At 45.4% G+C, this 26,769-nt stretch overlaps 1 long non-coding RNA gene across 2 annotated transcripts; it reads right to left on the bottom strand.

Moving 5' to 3' along the window:
• Positions 1-1,126: 1,126 nt before the first annotated feature.
• LOC119622342 (uncharacterized) lies at positions 1,127-25,163 on the bottom strand. 2 transcript variants are annotated; one of them, XR_005238992.2, is made up of 4 exons: positions 23,860-25,163; positions 18,361-18,498; positions 4,136-4,270; positions 1,127-3,469 (listed from the first exon to the last, which is right to left on the bottom strand). It is a non-coding gene; the product is annotated as an uncharacterized lncRNA (long non-coding RNA). The 2 variants fall into 2 exon arrangements; XR_005238991.2 differs by having other exon boundaries at positions 1,127-2,757; positions 23,860-25,162.
• Between the last annotated feature and the right edge of the window lie 1,606 nt (positions 25,164-26,769).

Below are 26,769 nucleotides of genomic sequence, written 5' to 3'. Positions count from 1 at the left end.
CACGTCACTATAATGTGGCAGCACGACATGACACTGTGGCAGCACGTCACGGCACTGTGGCAGCACGTCACTATAATGTGGCAGCACGTCACTATAATGTGGCAGCACGACATGACACTGTGGCAGCACGACACGGCACTGTGGCAGCACGTCACTATAATGTGGCAGCACGACACGACACTGCGGCAGCACGACACGGCACTGTGGCAGCATGTCACTATAATGTGGCAGCACGACATGACACTGTGGCAGCACGTCACGACACTGCGGCAGCACAACACGGCACTGTGGCAGCATGTCACGGCACTGTGGCAGCACGTCACTATAATGTGGCAGCACGACACGACACTGTGGCAGCACGACACGGCACTACGGCAGCATGTCACAGCACTGTGGCAGCACGTCACGACACTGTGGCAGCACGTCACGGCACTGTGGCAGCACGACACGACACTGTGGCAGCATGACACGGCACTACGGCAGCACGTCACGGCACTGTGGCAGCACGTCAAGACACTGTGGCAGCACGTCACGGCACTGTGGCAGCACGTCACGACACTGTGGCAGCACGACATGGCACTGTGGCAGCACGACACGACACTGTGGCAGCACGACACTATAATGTGGCAGCACGTCATGACACTGCGGCAGCACGTCACTATAATGTGGCAGCACGACACGGCACTGTGGCAGCACGTCACTATAATGTGGCAGCACGACATGACACTGTGGCAGCACGTCACAACACTGCGGCAGCACAACATTACACTGTGGCAGCACGACACGACACTGCGGCAGCACAACATTACACTGTGGCAGCACGACACTATAATGTGGCAGCACGTCACGGCACTGCAGCAGCACGTCATGACACTGCGGCAGCACAACATTACACTGTGGCAGCACGTCACGGCACTGTGGCAGCACGTCACGGCACTGCGGCAGCACGTCACGACACTGCGGCAGCACAACATTACACTGTGGCAGCACGTCACGGCACTGCGGCAGCACGTCACGACACTGCGGCAGCACAACATTACACTGTGGCAGCACAACACTATAATGTGGCAGCACGTCACGGCACTGCGGCAGCACGACACAATACTGTGAGGCATTATTCCTTGAACTATCTGCACCTTATTGACACTCAGATGTAGGCTGACATTCTTAACCCATGTGAGAGTTTTTAGATTGGCAAGAACAAAAATAAATGTGAACAACCACACACAGAATTAGGAGAAATAAAAAATAAGCTGTTAATCAAAAGAAAAAAAATGAACTGCCAAAAAGGATATGGAAGTAGCCAGTCTTATTCTTAATGAAAGAAATGTAAAATCAATAAGATGTTATATTTATTTATCTGCCCTAGAAAAAACAAAAGTAAAACTCTTCTGTAGACAGTGTAAGAAAACATTTACATGTGCTGTAGTGAGAGCATAAATTGGTTTAATTATTACAGAAAGCCATCTTGGAAAAAATACCACCTTAAAAGCAATAGATTAGATAGTTAGATAAGATAGGTAGAGCTAGGTAGGCACACACACACACACACACACACGTACACACACACGGAGTAAAAAACATACAGTCATTCTCCCTTCTTCGCAGTTTTGCTTTTCCGTTACCTGAAATCATGTTGTCCAAAATATTATAACTGTGTTCAACTATGGTCCAAAAATATTACACACAATAAGGTACTTTGACAGAGAGAGAGAGAGAGAGCGCCCATATTCACATAACTTTTATTAGAGCATATTGCTGTAATTGTTCTGTTTTATTATTAGTTATTGTTGGTAATCTCCTACTGCGCCTAATCTATACCTTAAACTTGATCATAAGTATGTATGCATAGGAAAAGACAGTGTCTAGAAGGTTCTGAACTACGTGGTTTCCGCATCCACTGGGGAGCTTGGAATGTACCTACGGCAGGTGAGGGGAGACTACTGTGCACATACTGCATGTCCTTTGACCCAGAACCCAACTTTCAGGCATGTAATCTAAGGCGATTAAGAATGTATGACCAGGCTGGGTGCAGTGGCTCACGCCTGTAATCCCAGCACTTTGGGAGGCTTGCAGATCACCTGAGGTCGGGAGTTTGAGATCAGTCTGGCTAACATGGCAAAACCCCGTCTCTAGTAAAAATACAAAAATTATCCGGGTGTGGTGGTACATGCCTGTAACCCCAGTTACTCAGGAGGCTGAGGCAAGAGAATTGCTTGAACCTGGAAGGAGGAGGTTGCAGTGAGCTGTGATCGCGCCACTCTGCTCCAGTCTGGGCGACAGTGCGAGACTCTGTCTCAGAAAAAAAAAAAAAAGGAAAAAAGGATGTATGACCAATATACTTGAAAAGATGCTTAACCTCATTAGAAATCCAAAACATGCAAATAAAACACAAGGTTCCATTTTTAATCAAAGTGGCAAAAATCAAAAGTTTGATCATATAAAGCGTGGGCGAGGCTGTGGCGGATACGTGCCCTCAGCTGCTCCCGGGTGACAGCGTTATTTTGCAGCTACTTTGGTGGGCAAAATGTTTCTTCTCTACAACCGAACATTCTGAATCTCCCCGGAGAGACATTTGCACGTGTGCACAAGGTGAAGATTGAATGCAGCATTGTCTGTCTCAGCAAAAGCTAAACACGACCCAAATATCCAGGGATAAGAAAATAGCTCAATAAACGTCGGCTTATCCTTATTATGGAATCCCACACAGCAGTTGCAGATCTTCGTGTGTTGACGTGGAAATGTCTCCAAGACATACTGCCAAGTGAATGTACAGCATGTTAACATCCGTGCACCACTCGGTGTCACAAATGAAAACGATTCAGCATATCTATCTATCTATATCTCACTTAGGTATCTGAAAATACACGTACGTACATTTCAAAAAAGGGTACACATTAACCAGTAATAGTGGGTGTTTCTATGATGGCTGTAACAACTCGATTGACTAAAGTCACCATCGTGCAGAGACAACAGAAAACTGAGGGCCAAAGAAATTGAGAAGAAAGCCAGGCCGGATGGTTGGATCAAGGATGGAGGCAAAGTGCTAAGCGTGCTGCTGCCTTTGACGAATCCCATGTGCGCCTCTCCTCCTTCCACACCCTTCTGGAGTAGGCCCAGCTGTGCCCAGGGTCTGATCCCAGGGACTGATTGTCTGAAGTCTGCAGGAGGTCTGGGCCTCGCCCTCTAACTGCTTGAGCAGGGACCGGGTCAGGCAAAGGACAATGGCCTCCACCTGCTGGGAGATCTTTGCAGACCAGAGAGTGGAACCTGCAGAGTGCAGAGGCCTTCTGGTTTGCTGGACAGTGGTGTGCATTCCAGGCTCAACTCTTCATTCCTCCAAAGTAAAAAGCCCTGTTCCACCTCCTGAGCAAGGCTAGGTTGTGAATACCCTCTCCTCTGACGTGTTGAGAAACGGGTCCACATTCATTCAGTCACGAGAAATGTCACTCAAAATGGAAGTTTCCTCCTTGAAAGTCAAGAATGAATGTTAGAAAATTAAGTGGTGAAATTAGTCAAAGAGCAACCCCTTAGTGGAATAGATTTGACATTACGGAAAAGGAACAGAGAGAAGGAGAGAGAACAGAAAAAGGGGGTGGGTGGGTAAAGGGGGGAGAGAGCGAGCGAGCTTGATTTCTGCGTTTATAAAGGACAATGTGGTTTTGTCTAACCGCCTGCTGCAGCAGGGCTGAGACACAAGGGAATCTGTGTCCTCCCATGCGGTGGAGGGTAGGAGATCAGAAAGATGAGAGGCTGGGGAGAGGGCGAGATTTGTAAATACAGCTGAAAAATAATCAGGCTTCTAAGCACAAGGCAGTTATGGTTTTAAAAAATTAAAATTAAAAATTTAAATAAGTTTAAAAGTTTAAAAAATTAAAATAAGCAACGAAACCAACCACCCAACACGTTCGAATCCCGGCATGAGTTTGAGGATCCAGAAGTGGAAGAACTGAATGGGGAGAAACAAGGAAGAGGCGTTTCTGCTGCAGGAGGCAAATGCCAAGTGTCAGACATGATTCCTGAAGCTGGGAGCCTCTGAGTTCAACTCATTCTTTCCATTTGTTCATTTTTTTTTTTCTACTGTGTTTCAATACCTTTTCCTCCTCTGGCTTTTCTACCTGCGTGAAATACTTACTGGTGGTGAAGGGGAGGAACAATTCCAAGCCTGTTGTTTGTTTTACAAGTGGACTCTTGCATGGAGAGGAAGCTCAGGAACCGGGTGGCTGGGCAGGAGGGCCGCTGTGTGCCAGGTTCCAGCAGACTTGCAGACCTGCCCAGGGCAAGCGGAAGAACTGGTGAAACCTGCACGCCTGCTTTGAAGATCTCAAGAACAATTTGCTTTGCTTCTATGGTTAAGCCTGCAAACATATTAAAAGCTTTTCTGGGTGATTTGTCAATGGATTTAGTTAAACAATTTAGAGCCTGACCCTGGGAATCGGTCTGTGCTTTAGAGCAACACTGACACCACGTGTTTGAATCTTTAGGACTGAAAGGAAAGTAAGATCACGAATGGAGGAGCAAGGAGAGATCCCAAATATAGCAGCTCTCATTATGAGGACGCACTCATTTTACCCACTGAGGCTCTGAAAGGGTCAGCGGTGATAAGCTGGTCTGGCCTCTGTCTGCTGCACCCAAAAGTGAATGTGGGTGTCTGTGATTCTTGGAGTCCTTTTAGGTAGAAAAGATTATTCAGGGACTATTTTGATTTTAAAAATTAATATTCAACTTATTGAAGCTTGTTCTTAAGTTTTTAAAGTTCAGCTTCTAAACCTTATTACTTTATTTATTAGGAAAGTGTATGCTCAACATGCACTAAGTGTAGTATTTGGGAAAGTCTGTCAATCAGAAATGAAAATATTCAGAAAGAAACCTGAATATAAAAAATGGAAAAGGTACACTTACAATATTTAAGGGGCTAATTAAATTTGCTATGGGATCCCTTCAAATATTGACATTTCCTTTACAGATTTATTATATTCAGATCTTTTCAAGGGTATCTGACTGAGAAACTTCCCCAAATACTTTGATAACTTTTAAAAATCATATAAAATAAACATAAAAATAAAACAGCAAGTTGCTGAAATGACCACATATTGTTTTCAAATTTTGAAAACATCCTTTCAATTTAATATCATAAATGTAAATAACTAAAAAACATGTAACATTAGAATCATAAGATTCATAAGACTTCCAAAGCACTTTGGGAGGCTGAGGCGGGCGGATCACCTGAGGTCAGGAGTTCAAGACCAGCCTGGCCAACAGAGTGAAACCCCATCCCTACTAAAAATACAAAAATTAGCCAGGCATGGTGGCACATGCCTGTAATCCCAGCAACCTAGGGGGCTGAGGCAGGAGAATTGCTTAAACCTGGGAGGCAGAGGTTGCAATGAGCCGAGATCACACCACTACACTCCAGTCTGGGCAACAGAGCGAGAATCCATCTCAAAACAAACAAACAAACAAACAAACATTTAAACAAAAGCAGTGCATTCCATTAGAGGACAAGTGGTCTATCAGACATTGAGAGGAGGTGTGGCCCTCCCTCTGCCTTATTTCTAAGTTTGGGCTAATTTTTCCTAAAATTGTTATCAAAAATTTTGCTGATGCAGCATTTTAAAAATAATGCATTGAGGAACCAAAACGTATGGTTCTGCCTCTTAAACTGTCAGAACAACGATGGAAAATCAGCCAACTTTTGTCTCTCCCTTCAGAAATGTTGCTGAGCACAACTGGTTCATCACTTCCCTGGCCGCCTCCTCACAGCCATTTGGTTCCTACAGTCTAAAAGTGTGTTGTGTAATTACTGCTAAGACTTTCTATCTAGTCACTGTAAGTTTTGCTCCTGGCACTTTTACTTGGATTTTTAATTTGGATTTGCATTTATTTGACTTGCTTGTGTACCAGTGCCAACTAAATTATAATACAATGGTTTCTCATTACTTAGAATTTTTATTTTAACCTTGCTTAAAGTTCTCTTTTGGACTTAATTAGATTCTTAATTATATAATCATGTTTACAATCATGTTAGCATCTCTGGGCAGTCACAACTGTGTCATGATGGTTACTTGACAAATATTGATTGTCGGGGACTGCTGATTTTAACATGTCCTCAGTTTCAGAGATCTCAAACTATGGGTTGGTGGGGAATATGTCTCAGACCTGGTGAAACATGGGACATCGCAGAGTATCTGAAAGATTAAATTGAGAGTCTAGCACACAGAACACTCATAGCATCTATTTTTTGGTTCTTCATAAATGTTAATTCCCCTTTTCTTCTCCCAATACTAAACTTTAGGTGTCTCGACTCACGTACATCTTCCTCCTGCGAAAAGCAATGCATTGGGGAATAGTTAACTATTGTAAGGCTTCCCCAACTGCCAGCTTCTACAGACCCTGGTTCTTCCCTTATTCTTACCTGTGTGGGCATCTATCTGACAGGGCTGGAGGAGGGTCTGAGGCCTACCTGCTGCCATGAAGTCACAAACATGTGAATCAGAATGCTATTCGGTTTAGGTCTAATATTGCTTCTACTGACGCCCTAACCTACGGAGTAACAGTTGACACAATCTCATTTTTGGGGGGATGTATTCCTTTTCCTTTTTAAAGATGTGTGTATAAATGTATGGTGTACAAGTGCCATTTTGTTACATGCATAGATTGCCTAGTGGCCAAGTCAGGGCTTTAGGGTACCCATCACCCAAATAATGTACATTGCATCCATTAGGCAATTTCTTGTTATCTACCCGTCTCCTGTCCCCTCACTCTTCTGAGGCCCTACTGTCTATCATTCCGCTGTCTACATACATGTGGACACAATTTTTAGCACCCACTTAAGAACGAAAATATGAGTTATTTGACTTTCTGTGTCTGGCTTGTTTCACTTAAGATAATGACCACCAGTTTCACCCATGTTGCTGCAAAAGACATGATGTCATTCTTTTTGATGGCCAAATAGTATTCTATTATGTAAGTAACACTTTTTCTTTATCTAGTGGATTTTCTTCTTCCATTGATGGACACTTAGGTTGGCTCTATAGCTTTACTACTGTCACTAGTGCTACAATAAATATATGAGCGAAGGTTATCTTTTTGATAAATTGATTGTTTTTCTTTTTTTTTTTTTTTTGAGACGGAGTCTCGCTCTGTCGCCCAGGCTGGAGTGCAGTGGGGCGATCTCAGCTCACTGCAAGCTCCACCTCCCGGGTTCTCACCATTCTCCTGCCTCAGCCTCCCGAGTAGCTGGGACTACAGGCGCCGCCACCACGCCCGGCTAGTTTTTTTGTATTTTTTAGTAGAGACGGGGTTTCACCGTGTTAGCCAGGATGGTCTCGATCTCCTGACCTCGTGATCCACCTGTCTCGGCCTCCCAAAGTGCTGGGATTACAGGCTTGAGCCACCGCGCCTGGCCTGATTGTTTTTCTTTTGCGTAGATAACCAATAGTGGAGTTGCTGGATCAAATGGTAGCTCGATTTTTAGTCTGAAAAATCTCCATACTGTTTTCCATGGAGGTTGCACTAATTTACATTCCCACCAATAGTGAATGAGTTCTTTTGTCTCTACATCCTTGCCAACATCTGTGATTTTCTGTCTTTTTAATAATAGCTATTCTGGTGGGGTAAGATGCTCTCATTGTGGTCTGGATTTGCATTTCTCTGATGATTAGTGATGTTGAGCATCTTTTCATATACCTGTAGGACATCTGTAGGTCTTCTTTTGAAAAAGGTCTATTCCTGTTTTTTTGTTTTTTTGTTTTTTTTTTTTTGCCTACTTTAAAAAGTACATCGAAATGGGATTATTTGTCTTTGTTGTTGTTGAGGTGTTTGAACTCCTTGTGAAGTCTGGATATGAGTTCCCTGTTGGATGAATAGTTTGCAAATATTATCTCCCATTCTGTTGGTTGTCTGCTCACTCTGTTGATTATTTCTTTTGCTGTACAGAAGCTCTTTAGTTTAACAAGTCCCATTTGTCCGTTTTCGGTTTTGTTGCCTGTGCTTTTGAGCTTGCAGTCCACAATGTCACTTGGTGTGAAATAGTACTAGGGAGTGCTTTCCAACCTTCTCCATGTCAGGGCACATACAACAAATGACACATTCGGCCAGCCACAGGGGTCAGCGGGGAGGCTCCTGGAGACGGATTCTCCTACCTAGGCCGCCGGAGGACGCCTCTCACACTGCAATCCCACTGCTCCTGCTTAGGGTGGACAAGAAACTCGCTGTGTTTTTTATTGGAATCACCGGAATTACTGGACCTAAGGAAGGATGTCTGTCCCAAGAAGCCGAGAAGCAGGGGCGGGGGCATCCCTGGCAAAGGTGACGTTTGAGGAAAAGCAGCAGGCTGATGTGGTCAAACATCACAGGGCAGCCCTGGTCTACGCGGCCCAGGGAGCATCAGGAGCCTGGCAGAAGGGACTTGGCAGCGGGCGCCTGGACGGCAGAGGGAGGCGGAGAACAGTCCCGGGACAGCGCGCTCCCATCTCCTGCTGTTCTGAGAGCCTCCTCCCCTGCTTCCTGCCCCAGAAAGCCCCATGCTTTCCCCCACAGGCAAGCTCAGCATGGCTGTGACGGGTCTGGGTCCGGTGATGCTCAGCTTGGGACATGCCAAAGAATCCGAACGTGAGGCCTAGCGCCCGCAGACACCCTTGGGGTTGGGGGTACTGTTTGCTCTCCGAGTCACCAGCCAGTTTGTGCACCACGCCAGGACAACTCTGCAGGGCTGAGACACGTGACTTCCCTGGGCCCAGCTCCTGGGCAGCACGTTCCATGTGTGTGCCCTGAAATCACACCAACACATGCAGCCAGCCCCGAGACTCAATCCCAAGGCCAGGACACGGGGCTGGCGTCTGCAGCAGCACAACGGGGTGCCCAGCTGTGACCCTGCCTACCTGGCAACCCTGAGTCTGGTGGCACTGGAGGCTCAGCGCCACAATGATCCTTTCTTGAGTTACAAAAAAAAAAAAAAAGTTTAACAAATGAAGGCCATTGTTCTTACTTTTTTAAAAAAGGACTGACTGCTTAGGGAGCTGCAGCCACTTAGCCCTACCTGACCTCCAAGAGTGAAGGGGCAGAGTCCCCACCTGTCACCATCTGCAGGACGGCCATGCTCCGCTGCACTCTCATTGGCTGGGAACCTCTAGCACTGGCTTTAGGCCCCATTGTGGACCCAAAGTGAAACTCTGAAAATAGAAATAAAGCAGCTCATGCTCCAGCAAACAAATACTATGATTTCTGTCTACTGGAAGAAATGAGTAACCAACCTCTCAAAAGTCAGAATCCAACTACAGCATGTGCACAAACCACTCACCCTGCCCCCAGACGGGCACAGATGTCGACTCTGCCTCTCCTTCGCTGTTCTAGTTTTCCTCACGAGCCCATGCCCACTGGGTAATAGGAAAAGCAAACTGAACTGCGTTTAGCATGAACTGGTAAACTTAGTCTGTTTGCAATAATAGAAACTACTCTAGTGTCAAACAAATGCTCAGCCCCTTAGCAAAGACATGCAGATGTTCCGATTTGATTGCCCTCCCTGGCTCCATGGCAAGGTGATGCCTGTGCTCTGGATAGAGTGACCATTATAAATCATCTTCCAAAACGGGCACTTTTTTCATTTTTAGAAGCAAGTGCCTGGTTTAGCATGCAATGCATATAAAAATAACGCGCCACTGTCCGTGTCCCCAAACCATCCTCAGGTAACCGCGGTTAGCAGTGTCCTTCCAAATATGCTCCCTGCATAGAGGAACCTTACACACGTAGGTGAGCTTTTTCTCGTTATTACTTGGCATTACAGCATGCACCTTATTCTACAGTATTTATTTTTTAACCACTCACGTCAGATCCATCCGAGATGTGTTTGAGAGAGAAAGAGGGCACTATTAATAATTACGCCAGGACAGCAGGTGACGTTTGTTCACTCTAGTTAGAGAGGAGAGGTGTGGCTTAGGCAAACTCACGGCAGAGCAGACAGTGAGGCCCATTTTGTGTTCTGTATTTACACGCCAGTCTGTGAACAGAGCGGCTGGGTTGGTCCCCTTCCTGCACTGTGGTTGTCCTCTGAGGTGTGACTGGCCTCCTCTGGCCTTTAGGGGTGATGCTCTGCAGGCCGCGGTGGAGTCTGAGGACCTGGAAACTGTTTTCTGGTTTTGATGTCTGATTCACTAAGGCTTGTTTGAAGCCACCCGAGATCTCTGTGTGCTAAGGCGTCTCAAGATGGCTGTGTGCCCTTCCTGTGGCTCGGGGGAACTGTCAGGACTCCAGGGTGCCACATGCAGGCCCCTGTACCCTACAGCCCCGCCTTGGACTTAACTGTTATCCACTTGCACCATTTTGGGTGTGGTGCTGAGCTGGAATTCTCTGGAACCAGAAACTTCCCCTTCCTCTGCCCAGAAAAGCAGAAAATCAAGGTTCCCAGGCTCACGGATCTGGGTATTTCTAAAGCCTCTCTCCTCCTGCTTGAGAACTGGTTCTGTCCTGAGAGAAGGGATAAACCGACATCCCAGATTTTGTCATCCTTGATTCCTCTCTCTCTCCCTTCCTCATGCAACCTCTCAGTTCCAGAAAACGCAGGCTGTCCATGTCTTCCAAGTCAGAGCCTCCGCTAAGGACACCGCTGAAGGACTGGAGGGATGTCTCTACACTGATCTGGGCCTGTGATCTGGGTCATCTAATTTGGTTTTTGACTTACTAAGAAAACCAGAAAACCCTCTCAATAGCAATCTGCTTTCCAGCTGATTATCTTACTACAGACAGAAATAGAAATTCAATGTGATGGTCAGCGCTGAGCAGAGATGCCACGGTGGTGGTGGGTACTGCTTTTCTCCTGAAGCACTCCACTCCAGTCTGTCAAAGGGCAGAAAGCCTTGAGTAGTTACAGAAATGGTAGCATTGCCAAGATCTGCTTCATTCTTTGGCTGTTGAATGGGTGGCTTATGGCCCCTGAGCTCACGACAAGGAAAGAGAGAAAGAAAAGTGAAAAAGAGGGCTCCCACCACCCACCTACCTGCTGCTGTTCCAGCTCATCAAAAACAAAAGTCTAAAACAGTTGCTGGAAAGTACCTTGCATGATTCCCTTCACAGAAACAGCAGAGAGGAGCAGCTGCACAGCGACCACTGGACACCAGGCGAACATTCTCCCATTGCTTCTCCTGCCTTTAGCCTCCCTTTATCTTGCTTCTCCCATAAGCCAAGCATCAGATCTCATTTCCCTCTGAATTCTCCTACTTCTCCCGGCACTTTAGAAAACCAGGTCCTGTCCCCAGAGCCCCTGGTCAGTGCTCCCGGCACACCCAAGAGGAAACAGCAGGGTGGGGGCCAGGCAGTGGGCGGAAGGGGCACAGGAGTGGGAGAAGGCAGGCCTGGGACTGAATCTCAGTGCAAATGTGTGACCTGCAACAATTTATTTATTCCAAGTCTCGGTTTTCTTATTTGTAAAATAAGAATATTATCTACTTAAAGGGCTGTGGGAGTTAAATATGCTCAGGGGTGTATAATTGATTCTCTGTGAGGAAACTTGTCCTTGTGTGAACAAACCAACCATGCTTTTGTGAACAAATGTGCACCTGAAAGAGCCAATCCTTCAGGATAGATCCCGAGCTGCTAACTGGGCCTACATTTATAACAGAGCCAAGTGACCCTTTGCTGGCTAGAGGTCACAGATGTACTCTGAGTTCTGGGAAAATCTACACCTATGTTTAACTGTGGACTTTCAGAGCTTGCCTGAACCAACCAATCAGAACTCCCCCACCTTGGCCAATCAGGGCTTAGTTGTGTCAACCAATCAAAACTCAGCTGCATTGATCAATCAGAACTAAGCAAGTTTGAATCCTTTATTTGCATAAACAGACCTGATTTAGAACCTACAAAAGCCAAACTCTCTCTTTGTTCTCTGAAATGCACACATTCCTTATACAGGAAGACAGTGTCTCCCGAATTTGCAAACTGTTCACTGTAATAAAGTGTCTTTCCTCCAAATTCCTTTTCGGAGAACTTTTGTTCAAACTTCAAACTATGTAGCTGCACCCAGGTGCCACAGCTGAGCTCTGGGGACATAGCTCTGACCTTTATTGCTGATTTTTTTTTTCCAGGGCACTGCCTGCACAATTTCAAAAACAGAATTTAAATTAATCCATGGGAACAATTTTTATATCTAATTAAATGTGTTAGAGTTAATTAATGCAACAAACAACAAATATGTTCAACTGCAAAGAGCTTGGGACCACGAGTTCAAAAGCCAGCTAAAAGCCCTACCCAATATTATGACCTTGAGCAAGTCATCCAACTTCCCGAATGTTAATTTCTTTATCTGCAAACACAGGGTCAGAACCAGAGGGTCTCTGAGCACCCGTCAGCTATACAGGCCTTGATTTCTAATAACATCTAAGAATGCAGCTGGCTGCTGTTTTTCCTTTTCTAATATTCTCTGGTCAATACTTGGATCACTGAATTTTGAGTCCTTTACTGAATATGAGACTCTAACCCCTGGTCCTCAGTTCCCCAGGTCCCCTAGTCCCTTCCATAGACACAATCCTCCAACTTCCCTTTTCAGTTCATACCTATAAGGAGGGTATGCTAATGAGAGCTGGGCAGACTCAGCTGAAAGATTAGCCAGTGGCTCCCTATTACTTCAATCCCCTTGCTCTTTTTCTTCTCCTGAAAAGAAGCCATTCATACTCTCCCTGCCTCATGCTACAATCATGCCATTTGAGAACTGTTCCAAACAGAGGCTCCTTGGCTCTTCTGACAAACCCATTCAAGACACTCTTTTAAACAGTAACCAGATTCTTGATTCATTAAAGGCCCATATAGAAATGTTCCAACTAGTGTCTCTCTGTCACCGTGCCCCTGTCTGTCTTAGAAAGGGCCCCATGTGGCACTGTCTCCAACAGAGCATGCACTGGGTGGATAACTCCAACCCCATCTTCAAAGCTAAGAGGAGGTGAAATCATCAGCCAAGCAGGATTCCTGAAGTTGCCTGTATGTAACATGAGAGTTGCAACAACAAAAACAATTTTAACAACTGCACTGAAGTGTTTTGGGGGCAGTTGGAAAAAAATGAAATAATATAAATCTTGCCATTCAAAGTGAGGTCTAAGAACCAGTAGCATTGGCCATCATCTGTGAGTCTTTGAGGAACACAGACTCTTAGGCCTACTCCAGAATTACTGAATTGAAATCTGCATTTTGTCAGAATCTGTAGGAGATTCCAATGTACATTAACATTTGAAAAACAGTGATCTAAAATACTCTAAAAAAACTAGAGGAACTCTGTGTTGAAAAGTCAAGAATTTATGTTACCAGCTCTTAAGTAAAACAATCTCCAAGAAAGGTATCATTACATGTGAATTTAGATTCAATTTTTAAAAAGGTTTATTTTATTTTTCTAGAGACAAGGTCTCACTATGCTGCCCAGGCTGGAGTGTGGTGGCTATTTACAGGTTTGATCCCACTGCTTATCAGCACAGAATTCTTATCTGTTCTGTTTTAACCTGGGCAGGTTCAGCCCTCCTTAGGCTACCTGGTGGTTCCCCACTCCCAGACGGTCACCATACTGATGCTGAACTTAGTGCAGACACCCAATGGGCATACCACACGACAGCCCAGAACTCTTGGGCTCAAGCCAACCTTCCTCCCTTAGCCTCCTGAGTATCTGGGAATACATGCATGTGCCACCACACCTGGCATACATTCATATACTATATGACTGAGACAAGTATACAAAGATCCTCCTCTCTTCCTCTTGCCTTCTAATGGTAATGGGAAGAGCTGTAGACATGAAAAAGCTTAGTGTAGGCAAAGAGACACTAGAAGGTTTTCTTAGGTGGAAAAGAAAAAAGTCATAAAACTGGAAAGGAAGAAAGGAAAAAGATGAAAAACGTTGGAAGAGCAGCTTCTGGAATGAATGGAATTTAATAAAACTTTGCTGAGATGGGGTATGACTTTGCCGTCTGCTTTTGGAGTTCGTTTTATTTTATTTTATTTTTTAGATATAATGGCACATGGAAGTGTGTCATAAAGTGGGAGAAAAAGTGCAAGAATTCCCCAAGACCCATATGTAAGGTTTTCTATAATTCACTTTGTATGCTACAACTGTTTGCCCTGCATAGTGCCAGGAAAATATAAAAATGTGAAATGAAAAAATTTTGTTTTAGAGTTTAAAGATACTTTGGATGTCATGACTCCAATAATACTACCTTACAGATGAACATTTGTATTAGTCCATTCTCGTGCTGCTATGAAGAAATACCTAAGACTGGATAATTTATAAAGAAAAGAGTTTTAATTGACTCACAGTTTCACATGGGTGGGAAAGCTCAGGAAACTTACAACCATGGTGGTAGGCACTCTTCACAAGGCAGCAAGAGAGATAATGAGTTTGGAGTGAAGGAGAAAGCCCCTTATAAAACCATCAGATCTTGTGAGAACTCACTCATGGTGAGAACAGCATGGGGGAAAATACCCCCATGATTCAATTATCTCCACCTGGTCCTGCCCCTGACACATGGGGATTATTATAATTCAAGGTGATATTTGGGTGGGGACCCAGAGCCAAACCATATCATTCTGCCCCGGCCCCTCCCAAATCTCATGCCCTCCCATTTCGAAACAGAATCATGCTTTCCCAACAGTCCCTCAAAGTCTTAACTCATTCCAGTATTAACCCAAAAGTCTAAGTCCAAAGTTTCACTTGAGACAAGGCAACTCTCTTCTGCCTATCAGCCTGTAAAATCAGAGGCAGGTTAGTTACTTCTAAGATACAATGGGAGTACAGGCATTGGGTAAATGGTCCCCTTCCAAATTGACCCAAACAAAGGGGTTACAGGCTCCATGCAAGTCCAAAATCCAGCAAGGCAGTTATTAAATCTTAACGCTCTGAAATGATTTCCTTTGGCTCCATGTCTCACATCTAGGGCACACTGATGCAAGAGGTGGGCTCCCATGGTCTTGGCAGCTCTGCCCCCATGGCTTTGCAGGGTACAGCCCCTCCTGCCTGCTTTCACAGGCTGGCATTGAGAGTCTGCGGCTTTTCCAGGAGCACAGTGTAAGCTGTTGGTGGATCCACCATTCTGGGGTCTGAAGGATGGTGGCCCACTAGGCAGTGTCCCACTGAGAACTGTGTGGGGGGGCTCCAACTCCACATTTTCTTTCCACACTGGCCCAGCAGAGGTTCTCCATGAGGGCTCCACCCCTGAAGCAGACTTCTGCCTAGACATTCAGGCATTTCCATACATCCTCTGAAATCTAGTTGGAGGTTCCCAAACCTCAATTCTTGACTTCTATGCACCTGCAGATTCAACACCGTATGGAAGCTGCCAAGGCTTGAAGCAATGGCCTAAGCTGTATCTTGTCCCTTTTTAGCCACAGCTGAAACTGGAATGGCTGGGATGCAGGTCCCCAAGTCCCAAGGCTGCACAGAGTAGCAGGTCCCTGGGCCAGGCCCAGGAAACCATTTTCCCCTCCTAGGCCTCCAGGCTTGTGATGGGAGGGGCTGCTGTGAAGTTCTCTAACATGTCCTGGAGACATTTTCCCCATTGTCTCAGTAATTAACATTCAGCTTCTCATTACTTATGCAAATTTCTGCAGTCTGCTTGAATTTCTCCCCAGGAAATGGGCTTTTCTTTTCTATCACAGCATCAGGCTGAAAAATTTCCAAACTTTTATGCTCTGTTTTTCTTGAACACTTTGTCCCTTAGAAATTTCTTCTGCCAGGTATCCTAAATCATCTTTCTCAAGTTCAAAGTTCCACAGATCTCTAGGGCAGGGGCAAAATGCCACCAGTCTCTTTGCTAAAGCATAGCAAGAGTGACCTTTATTCCAGTTCCCAACAAGTTCCTCATCTCCATATGAGACCACCTCAGCCTATACTTCAATGTCCATATCACTATAAGCATTTTGATCAAAGCCATTCAACAAGTCTCTAGGGAGTTCCAAACTTTCCCACATCTTCCTGTCTTCTTCTGGGCCCTCTAAACTATTTCAACCTCTGCCTCTTACCGAGTTCTAAAGTTGCTTCTACATTTTTGTGTTCCAGTACAGCAGCACCCCACTCCTGGTACCAATTTACTATATAAGTCTGTTCTCACACTGCTATGAAGAAATACCTGATACTGGGTAATTTAAAATGTAAAGAAGTTTAATTGACTCACAGTTCCACGTGGCTGGGGAGGTCACAGGAAACTTACAATCATGGCAGAAGGCACCTCTTCACAGGGCAGTAGAAGAGAGAATGAGTGTACTGGGAAGAGGGAAGCCCTTTATAAAAGCTTCAGATCTTGTGAGAACTCACTCATTATCATGAGATTGGCATGGCGGAAATTGCCCCCATGATTCAATTATCTCCACGTTGTCTCACCCCTGACACATGGGGATTATTATGATTCAAGGTGAGATTTGGATGGGGACACAGAACCAAACTATATCAACACCTTTTAGTCTTGACACTCAAAGTACTTGCCCAAATCCACAGGGAAAAGCTTGGCTCAGTTGCTGGGGTGTGCCATTCACACATTCATCACAAAGTAAAATAATGCCATAACAAAACTGAACACGTGACTCTTTTTCTGAAAAGTTTTAAAGCATTAGATCTATCAAGCATCATGCACAGCTCAAGAGGAAACGCTATCTGGAAATTCCCAACTGGCTCCCTGTACACGGGAGATACCTGAAGTGGTTTTGAAAAGTGGGCAGCTAAGACTTAAATGAAGAAGAATTTCTCCCCTGCAAGGATGACTGAGAACCCAGCCACTCTGCTTCCTTCCTGACTGGAGTCCTCTTCTCCACTGGTGGGCACTGACCCCTGCAGAAGCTGCCCTAAGCTTCTGGGACCCAGCAGCACCTTTGACGTGGTGGTCGGGGCTCCCAGTAACATCTCCTTTCTCTGCAGCACCCAGCTCTTAGACTCTGAAAAGCACAGAGCTTTCCCCACTTCCTTTAATAAACTCAGGAAAGAGTGGGGCTTGCATGGACTATTTCAGCAATCTGGAACACTTAACAGGCCCAAATACTTTTCTGTTTCATGCCTCAGCCCAACTCAGGCAACTCCTATTTTCCTCCTGGAAATGAGAAGTGGACATCCAGGAAGGGCTGTGGAAGAGGCAGAAGTCAGGAGGCCGCGGGTAACTGGGGCAAATCGAGTGGTTCTGAGGACCAGTGTTAAGGTGTGGGCAGCAGAGCAGCAGCGAGGGTGGGGTGGACAGTGAAGTAATAAGAGGGACGGTCACTGAGGGGCAGCTCTACCTGCCCCAGCTGTTGGTCTCAAAAATAAACCAAGCCAGATGCTAGTTAAGTGGTAAAGAAAGACTGTAATATCTATTGCAATAGGGAGAAGACCCAGTGCGAACTGAACTCCAGTTTGATTTGTGCAGTAGAGACTGGGCATTTCAAAGGGAAAGTGAGAGAATTGGGCGGGGGTGACCAGGGCTCAGTGGGGTCAGGGAAGTGGAAAATTACAAAAAGCAGAGGGGGCTTGGTCCATGAGAAACCCACCTGGGTTTGTTAACAGCCTCCCTCACAGAATGGCGCACAGGGCCCGATCTCCAGGTGTTGGCTGGAGCAAATGGCAAACTTCTTTGGCAGCCTTGGGTGTCCTTGGGAGGCACCTAAGGGGGCTGGGGCCACCTAGGGATGCGGCCCTGAGCTGTGAGAAGCCATGCTAGTGTTTGTCCAAGTCTTCTTAGGCCAGGGTTGAGCCTGAGGTGGTCTCCTTCATACTGAGTGTCTTCAACAGTAGCTTTGATTCTGGGGCCAGGCCACTAAACACACAGAGCTGACAGGGCTGTGCTGAGCTGGGAGCCTGAGCACACGATTCAGTGTCCTTGGGGTAGAGCTCAGGAGGGTGATCCCAGATTTCAGCCCCTAACTAGTATGCCCAGAAGGGAACAGGGGCGGCCCACTCAGGAGCCACAGCCACATCCAGGCTTTGGGGTGGAGGTGGGGCTGGCTCTTGGTTCTGCCGCTCCCAGGGGGAGGGTAAACTCTTTCCTCTGAGCCTCCATTTCCTTGCTTGCAAAATGAGGACAGGGCCCTTCCCCTGAGACTGGTGGATCAGAGAGAAGCGCTCCAGTAACGTGAGTAGCACCTAATTAGCATTCAGTAAATGCTCATTCCTCTCCTCTTCCTTCGGAGGAAAGTTCAGGCAGTGTCTGATTTAATAAACACGTTAAAGACCAAAATGCCCCCTATAAGTTGGTTTGTAATTTGGAAACGTATTTTATTTAGATTGCCACGACCACTCATAAACACTCATTTATGTTGTGTGTAACTTAGAAACATGTTATATTTAGATTCCCAAGACCACTCACATTCGTTTATGCCAAATATGGACACTTCACCACAAGCTTATAACAAAAAGTACAAAAGCAAAAAACCAACCTTTTTGCCAGCCTGTTTTGATGTGCCAGGTTTGTGAGTGAGGGGCCCGAACTGTGGAGGGTGCCCATGCTGGCGCCTCCCCGCAAGAGTGTTGAGGCCGAGAACCTGAGCTCAGCTCTTGTCGCCTCACCCGGGTTCCTGTGAATGTTAAGAGAACACAGCTTAGTGTCAGCTTTGAGTTCACATTTTGCCTCCCCTGCTGAGTAATTCTGTGGCGTGGGGCAAGTCATTTAACCTGTCTAAGCATCGGCTCCCTCATCTGTGAAATGGGCTAAGAACAGTTACTCCTCAGAGGGTTCTTTCGAGGGTTAAATGAGAAAACTCATGAAAAGTGCTTGGTGGAGTATCTGGCCAATCACCAGGCCAAGTGTCCCCTTGGGGCATTCATCCTTCTGCTGCAGGAGCTTGCTGGGTTGGCAGGGTGGCTCATGCCTCTAATGCCAGCATTTTGGGAGGCGGAGGCAGACCGATCTCTTGAGCCCAGGAGCTCGAGATTAGCCTGGTCGACATGGTGAAACTGCATCTCTGCAAACAATCCAAAAGTTAGCCAGGCATAGTGGTGCGCTCCTGTAGTGCCAGGTACTTAGGAGGCTGAGGTAGGAGGAGTGCTTGAGCCTGGAGGTCAAGGCTGTAGTGAGCTGAGATAGATTGCACCACTGCACTCCAGCCTGGGCAACAGAGAACGACCTTGCCTCAAAAAAAAAAAAAAAAGAGAAAGAAAGAAGAGCCTGTGCACAAGTGGTGTTCAGGGAATGTCTGGAGACCTGATCTCAAGCGCTGTCTTGGTGTCTGGGCTGCCTCCTGCCTGGAGGCGTGAAGCTCAGGAACAGAAGGTGGGAGGGGAGCGGGACTACCTCAGACTTCACAACAGCCTCCTTTACGACAGCCACAGATAGGGACGGGATGGTGGGGTTTCTGCTGAGCAACTTTTATAGACTGAATAGGTGTGGAGCCAGAGGAAACAGAGCTCTAGAAAACAAGTGTCCTCCCAGTTGCTTCTGGAAACCCAGGTAGGAAACCGCATCAAGCTCTGAGGCTTCGTAGGAGTCAAAACTCTGGTCATGGCTCACAGTGACTGAGAAGTGAAGGGCAGCTGAAACTGCAGAGTCACAAAGGACATTCTTATTTCATCCCAGTGAATGCTTTTTGTTGGGGAGGGACGAGATTCTAGAACCAAATTGCCCATTGTTGATGCGTCTGTGAGGCCAGGAGAACCCATGGGTTTTGACCCATAACCCTGGCAAGTATTAAATGTGATGATGGTGATTGTGTACCCAGGCAGCTAGCCTCCTCATTGATTGATTGAGTGACTGATTCATTGATTGATTGATTGATTGATTCATTCATTCACCAAACGTGCTCCCGCAGTATGCTGGACACTGTTCTAGTACTGCAGGCACCACAGCGCCTGAAGCAGAAAAACCCCTGCCTGCCTCAGGGGACCGAGTGGACACAGATACGCTCCTGCCCTTTGGAAATAATTCCAGAGTATGGAGTGCAGGAAGGAATAAAAAGAAGGAGGAAAAAGGACAATAAAAGAAACATAAAAGTAGGAGGGGAGTGCCAGAGATGAAGACGCCCGGGTCAGAGCCCAGAGGAATCCACCACGTGGCTTTAGTGCGTCTGATTATTACCATGGTTACTGGCCTTGATGGCCACCCCTGAAGCAAAAAGCCCATTTCTGTTATTTCTGTAACATTCATAGATGACAGTTCCAAAGCCTCTGTGTGGGTTGACTAAAATCTGCTAGTGAACGTTTAGTGCTGAGGAAATGACCCAGAAATTCTCAAAATTTGATTTTCTCTCCAAGACTGAGAATATCTACAAAAAATTCAAACATTTTACATAAAGGGTGATGGGGATTTCATTTGACCCTGTGATGCATTTATCAAAATATGGTTGCAGATTAGAAAGCAAGTCATGTACGTGGAAAAAGAGGGAAGCCAGAGGGTTGAGGGCCTAGAAAAGTCTGAACACAGTCGTTGCTGGGTCAGGCCTTGGGGAGGGGAGCTGCCACACGAAGACGCCCAAGTCAGCAGGAAGCCTTGAGCCTGTGGGCACTGGATGGCCACAGTTTCAGGCAGAGAATGATTATGTGTGACAAAGGTTAACTTACCCCTTTGCCATTTTCCCAGGGGCCAGCTGTACCCACCCGACCTCCAAGAGCACTCTCCATGCCATACACAGGGCATTGAGTGGATTTCCGCCTCATTTCTCCCAGCATGGAAAGTCATTCCCAGAATTCTGGGGGCAGCGGAGAGGCCCTTCCCCTTCCAGCATAGGAAAGTCAGGCTGTTTGGGAAGCAGCTCAACTCAAGCTGCGGCTGTCACAGGTGCCCTCTCCTAGCCCCTCCCTTGTTCCCACCTGCATTTCACCTTACTTTCTATCTAGATACGTATCAGATTCTCTCAAATCCAGCAGCCACCATGCCTGGCCTCACCAAGGGCTTGCATCATCTGAGCTATTTCAGTATACATATTGAAAAAGAAAAGTATCCTTTTCCACTGATTTCAGCCAAGGCAGTTGATAATTTTTTAAGAAGATTGCTCAGTAGAGTAAGAAGGAAATGGGAAGAAAAATTCAAAAGTTTAGATGTGGATGAGCTTACAAAGCATGGGCATCTCTTACAAGCATCTAAATTCTCCTTCCAGGCTGACTTGGGCTCAGGCACGGGCTGCAGGCGGTGGTAAACCAGACTAAGTTTTTTGCCTTTTAAAGTAAATTTAGTTGACATCGATTGGACTTCATGTCCTTTCAGAACCTGCTTGGAAAGTTAGAAGAATGGGACTGGGGTAGTTTTCAGGCCAACCTCCTGCTTTGTGGCTATGCTGTAGTTTTGATCCCCCTGCCCTGGTTCTGTCCACTGGATGAAGACAATGCACTCTACCTGACCTGCTTGCCCTCCTAAGAGCAGCATCTTATGCCATGCACCCTGCTCCCACACAGAATGAGAGATAGATGGACAGATGGAAGGATGGATGGATGGATGGATGGATGGATGGACGGATAGATAGATAGATGGATGGATGGATGGATAGATAGATGGATGGATGGATAGAGAGATGGATGGATGGATGGATGGATGGATGGATGGATGGAGAGATGGATGGATGGATGGATGGATGGATAAACAGATGGATTGGTGGATGAATAGATTGATAGATCGATAGATTGATAGATAGATGATAAACAGATGGATAAATAGATGGATAGTGGGATAGATGGAAAGATAGATGGATAGATGGGCAGACAGATGGATAAATGGATGCATGGATAGATGGATGGATAGAGGGATATATGGAAAGATAGATGTATAAATGGATGGATAAATAGATGATAAATAGATGGATGGATCGATAGGTGGATAGAGGGATAGATGGAGAGATAGATGGATAAATGGATAGACAGATAGATAGACAGATAGATGGATGAATACATGGATAAACAGATGAATGGATAAATGGATGTATGGATAGATGGATGGATGGATAGACAGGCAGGTGAATAGAGGGATATCTATATGGATAGATGGAAAAATTGGTGGATGGATAGATAGGTAGGTTGATGGATGCAATGGATGGATTAGATAGATAGGAGAAATAGTAGCTGTTTGAATATTCATAATAATAACAACTCAGCAGAGACCCTGGAGAGCATGTAGGAACTGCTGGAGTGGTGTCCCTAAGTAGGTAAGAGGCCATGGACTTAGCACACAAGTGAAGCAGCAGCCTTCAGCAGGTGTGTGTTCAGGGAAGGAGGTATGGTTAAGGCTGATCAGCCAGCATTTGTGGAAGTTTTATTCTGATAGTTTCTAATTTATGGTGAAATGATAAGCCTTGTCAGGGGCTGGGCTTTGTGCTGGTGGAGATGCTGGTGGTTTGTAAAGAGAGACGGGGTGAAATCAGAGTGGGAGAGTGACTGGATTAGGGAAGGGGTACAAAAAGTGCCCATCTGAGATTTATGATGATGAATTAAGGAGAGGCCTGCCAACAGGGCTTAGGGATTTCCTCCAGGGCCATTCAACTGCAGGGTATGTGGAGAGTTGGCTTTAGTGAGGGTTGTGGTTTTGCCTAGAGTGTGACAAAGCCAGGGGGCAAGGGAGTTGATGGTGTATGGGTGGGGGGTGAGGTTACAGTGAATTCCCATGGGGTTAAGAGCTGTGGGAGAGGACAGAGGACAGAGGGCATCAGGCAGAAATGGCAGGAGCTGTGGATTGAAGGACCTCACAGGGTCAAAGGACTATGTGAGTCTGGGTTCTAGAGGGAGTGAATGAAAAAGATTATAAGTGGAGGCTCCAGAGTGGACAGATATAACTGAGGTCGTCGGGGGTGGCAGTTATTGATAATGGTTCGATCACAGCTCAGGATATGAGCGTGAGAGTGGCCAAGGCAGGGAAGGGGGCGTGATCACTAGAGAAATAAATTCCACAAACTGAGGGGACTGGTTTGGAAGAATCAACGAAATCAGTGGTCGGCAAACTGTGGCCCACTGGCCAAACCCCGCCTACCACCTGTTTTGAAAATAACAGGGAATACAGACATGCCCATTCATTGGTGTATTTCCTATGATTGCTTCCATGCTACAGTGGCAGTGTCAATGCCAAAAATATTTATTATCTGACCTTTTATAGAACAAGTTCCCCAACTCCTGATCTAAGTGGATATTGCACTTACCATTGTTTGTAGGTTTAGGTGAACAAACAATGTTCTACAACAAAAAAAATTTAACTCATCTAATTTCTTATAATAAGTACTCCTGTTGTAATGGCTATAGACCAGCTGCCCTTGAAATTATGAAAACAAACTTTTCAACATATAGGAAAGCTCTTTGCCCTGCTTTGTATGCAGGTATTTTGTTTGGCTTTATGACAACAAGATACAGAATAAGTATCGACTTAACTGAGTTATATGCTAACAGTTTTGTAAATAGTCCCTAAACGTTCCCCTATCTTACTATGAGACGTAGGAGCTGCCTGCTCTATCTTCTGTGGCTACCTGTGTATCACATAAAGCTGAATGAAGGGATAGCCCGCTTTTAATTCCCAGATCAATATTGGTATGTGATTCAGCCCAACTGTGTCAGTACCGGACTTAATTAAATACTTTTGGATCTATGTGTAAATGTTTTATCCTTCTTTCAGAGAACCTCAGCTCCACCCGCGAGAGTCAGGAACATGCGGTTATTTAGAGAGACCTTCCCAGACCTTATTTATTTAAGTAGGTCCCCCTGCTGTTCTCAAACCATCACCCCACTCATTTTCTCCATAGCAATTATGCAGTTATGCAAAACAAACCAAATATCTTCACTTACTGTCAAAATTTTTCATCCATTTTTCCAATTTTGTAGCTATTCCAGATTTTTGATACAATTTTTATTAATAGTATGTTATACTTTTACACTGTATAACTTTTTAAAGTATTATTTACATTTCATTTGCTTAAAGTCTTTTTAAAAATTTTTTTGACTTATTTCTCTAATAAAATCTAAGATATTCTTACCGACTCCTTTTATGTCATAACGTTGTTCTGGAGTCCCCCTTGTTAGACAGAGTTGGGTAAGGACATGTAGATGGTACATTTTCTTAGTTCTTGCAGATGTGACAATATCTTTTTGTTGCCTGCTCACATGAGTAACAAGGTTGGCTTGCTGTAGAATTCCTGAGTCATACTTGTTAAGCTTCAAAATACAGACACAGTTCCATTGTCTCCTGGTAAGTGCCACACTGACTTTGCTTTTTTCTCTATGAGTACGTTAAAACTGTTTTTTGATTATCCATTTAGGAAATTCAAGCATTTCCAGATGAAATAGTTGTATTTTAGATTCTAATTTTCCTTGGCAAAGGGTGGACAATATTAGATGCAGGTGTTCATTTCTGGGAACTGCATGTGTATTTCTGACTGTTGTTTTTCTTCAGTTACTCTGGTTTCTTTTTCAGAAATGCCAATCTGGTTCACAAGGCATCTTTGCATTCTCTGCCATCTTCTTTCTCGCCACCGTCTTCTCTGTTCCTGTTTCCCTGTGTGATGGGGACTCTCTGGTTTGCCCTCAGCATCGTAGTTCTGTTTTCTGCGACTGCAGTTCTGCCTTCGCTGCCTGTAATGAGGTTTCGGTTTCACTATGGTGTTGTGAGCCTCTCTGACCATCTTTGATAGTCTCTGCCGTGCTGCTCAAGCCAGAAACCCAAATCACACCCAATGTCTTGCTGCCCCTTATGCCTTCCTCTCGTCCATCCATGGCTGCAGTTGCTTCAACTTCCAGAATATTTCTCTCAAGGTTATTTTTGTCTCCATCTTTACTGCCATCACTTCAGTTCACGGGGCCACCATCTCACCCTTCTTTTTGCCCCGCCCCCCATTGCTCCTCCTAGTCTGTTCTCTATGCAGTAGTTGGAGTTATTGATGTCTATGCAGACATTTAAACATGTGTATGCACAGTTGACCCCCAAACAACATGGGTTTGAACTATTCAGGTCCACTTACACATGGATATTCTTCTGCCTCTACCACCCCTGAGATCCCAAGACCCAGCCCTCCTCCTCCTCCTCCTCCTTAAATTTTCTCCATAACATTTTCTTTTCTCTGGCTTACTTTATTGTAAGAATACAGTATATAATGCATATAACACACAAACTATGAGTTAATCAACTGTTTATGTTATCAGTAAGACTTTCAGTCAACAGGAGGCTCAATAGTACTTGAGGTTTTCGGTCAACAAGAGTTACATTTAGGAAAGTCAAAACTTACGGGCGAATTTTCATCTGTTGGGTGGGGGTTGGCACCTGTTCAAGGGTCAACTGTATGCATGTGTATGTGTGTACAGATGTATACATGTGCATACACACACACACATATACATACTGAATACACACACACTCACACTCGCATTGGCTTTCTTTTGTACTAAGAATTCAAAGCACTTTTCCCAGCTGTGAAGCTTCTGCATGAGCTGACACTGCCTATGTCTCCAAATTCAGCTGCGCCATTTACCAGGCACATGGGTCTTTTTTCAGTTCTTCAGGCATGCGCAGCTCTTTCTCACCTTAAAGCAATTTGCTTCCTCTGCCGGGAATACGCATTACTTGCTTTCCATATCGTCCTCAGACATACTACAGAAGCCTTTCCTGCCTATTTTATCTAAGTAGGTACTACCTGCCCCCAACTGATTCCTTAATAGCAATTCTCATTACAAATTATTTATTTATTAGTGAATCATCTGTGAACCTCACCAAAGTGTAAGCTGCCTCAAAGGTGGCATCTTGTCCATTCTGCCCGTCTCTGGATTCTCCACCCCAGCCCAGTGCTTCATAATGGCTTCTCCTTTTTTTTTTTTTGAGATGGCGTCTTGCTCTGTCGCCCAGGCTGGACTGCACTGGTGTGATCTCGGCTCACTGCAAGCTCCAACTCCCGGGTTCAAGTGATTCTTGTGCCTCAGCCTCCCAAGTAGCTACGATTACAGGCATGCACCACCGCGTCCAGCTAATTTTTATATTTTTAGTAGAGACAGTATTTCACCATGTTGGCCAGGCTGGTCTCGAACTCCTGACCTCAAGTGATCCACCTGCCTCGGCCTCCTAAAGTGCTGGGATTGCAGGCATGAGCCACTGGGCCAGGTCTTCATAATGGGTTCTTAATAAATATTTGTTAAAAGCATTGGTTCATCACATATTAGTAATTTTCATCTTCACTTATTCCTTATGGTTTCTTTAATATAGGTTATGCCTTTTGATATCCTGTAAGAGGATTCCAGAGTGTTAGATCTCTTGGGTCCTCCTGTAGATTATTTTTAGAGTCTTCTAACGTCTTCTAAACCATTGAGATAAAGTCTCTTTCCTATTTTCTGTAGCTTTAAAAAATTACCCCCCAGGCCCCACCCCATCCCATAGTTTTTCCTCCCTTATTTACTCATCCTTAAAGGAAGTGACATCTGTAGAGAGCCAGTGCTTGTTAAGAGCAAGGGTGAGCTCATCGTCGAGGTCTGGTCCTCATGTGTGGAGTCCTATCCTAGTGCTCTCGGTGGAGGACAGGCGGGCAGTGCCGGCTGCCAGCCTGTTCCTGATTCCTCACAGTTGCCTACGGAAGCTCTATTTCCCCACACTTCTAACTTCTCCTGCCTTATCTGATTGTTCTCCGGTATTGTATTCTGAGTCCAAGAAGGGCACAAGAAACTTCAGTTTCTAACATGCTGCTGTGCGTGTTTCTTTCCTACTCTTCTCTTACTGAGACAGCTTTGCTCACGTGCACTGTTTTTCCTATGACGCGATGAGCCACCAGCAATTCCTTCTACTTTCTGCACAGGTGGTTTTTCTTTGCTTGCTTTTTAAACTCTTGTCTCTGAATGAATATAGATTAAAAAAAGGATGGGACGAGGGGTGGACGGCACTAAGGGTAACTGCATAGCACAAAGAATGA

This window comes from Chlorocebus sabaeus, chromosome 7 (genome assembly GCF_047675955.1).
Source record: "Chlorocebus sabaeus isolate Y175 chromosome 7, mChlSab1.0.hap1, whole genome shotgun sequence".
Classification (NCBI taxonomy): domain Eukaryota; kingdom Metazoa; phylum Chordata; class Mammalia; order Primates; family Cercopithecidae; genus Chlorocebus; species Chlorocebus sabaeus.
The sequence above is the reverse complement of the archived record's forward strand: the minus strand, read 5'-3'. Positions and strand labels throughout refer to the sequence as shown.